General features: G+C 39.3%; 1 non-coding gene across 1 annotated transcript; it reads left to right on the top strand.

Annotated features, from left to right (window-relative positions):
- Positions 1 to 235: 235 nt before the first annotated feature.
- On the top strand, positions 236 to 342 carry LOC121222895 (small nucleolar RNA R71). The gene has a single exon (XR_005920264.1). It is a non-coding gene; the product is annotated as a small nucleolar RNA R71 (small nucleolar RNA).
- Positions 343 to 1,011: the final 669 nt, after the last annotated feature.

Genomic DNA, 1,011 nt, shown 5'->3' with positions numbered 1-1,011 from the left:
TACCTGAGATGCAAGTGAAGTGAGAGCGTCCACTTCATGTATTCCAGCGACTCGTCTTCCTGACGCTACTCGATTGGTTGGCTATTGATAATTGTTGCTGGCAATCCTCTCAATAATTTTGTAAGCCTCATTATAAGACTTAGAATGAAGAGCACCATTAGCAGAGGTGTCCACTACCATCCTTGTGTGAGCGTTGAGACCATTATAGAATGTCTCAAGTTGAATACAATGTGGGATTCCATGATGAGGGAACTTTCATAATAACTCTTTGTACCTTTACCATGCCTCATACAGGGACAAATCATTCATTTATTGGAAGGCAGTGATCTCATTCCTCAACTTGGTATTCTGGCTCGTCGGGAAATACTTCATGAGGAGTCTCTCGGCTAACTCTTGCCATGAATAAATGGAGTTTGGTGGCAATGAGTTTAACCAAGCATGAGCTCTGTCCCTTAGCGAATATGGGAACAGCTTCAGTCGTAATGCATCTTTGAGTACTTCGGCTAACTTGAAAGAATCGCTCACTTCCATAAATAGTCTTAAGTGAAGATGAGGATCTTCAGTAGGCATTCCACTGAATTGGCCCACAGTCTGAAGCATCTGGAACATGACTGGCGTCAGCTTGAATTGTTGTGCCTCACTTTCAAGTCTCCTAATACCCAGATTAAGATCGTTAAATACTCGCATGACATACTATCGTAAAGCTCTATCCCTATCATTAGCAATATGGATAGGATTTTGAGCAAGGTTTGCTTCGTTTCCTTGATTCATATTCTCAAAGTTTATCTCTTCAGTCCTCTAGTTCGCTTGTCTTCTTCACTGTCAAAAAGGTTCGTTCTATTTAAGGGTCCACAAAGAGTAAGTCGATAATCTAGTCAATACTCATAAACACCTGAAATAATCACAGAAAGATTAAGTAAGTAAAGATTTAAACAGGAAAATAAATAAACCAAAATCTAAAAATAGATTCACAAATAATATTTTTTTTAAAACAGTCCCCGACAACGACAC

Source organism: Gossypium hirsutum, chromosome D10 (assembly GCF_007990345.1).
Source record: "Gossypium hirsutum isolate 1008001.06 chromosome D10, Gossypium_hirsutum_v2.1, whole genome shotgun sequence".
Lineage (NCBI taxonomy): Eukaryota > Viridiplantae > Streptophyta > Magnoliopsida > Malvales > Malvaceae > Gossypium > Gossypium hirsutum.
The sequence above is the reverse complement of the archived record's forward strand: the minus strand, read 5'-3'. Positions and strand labels throughout refer to the sequence as shown.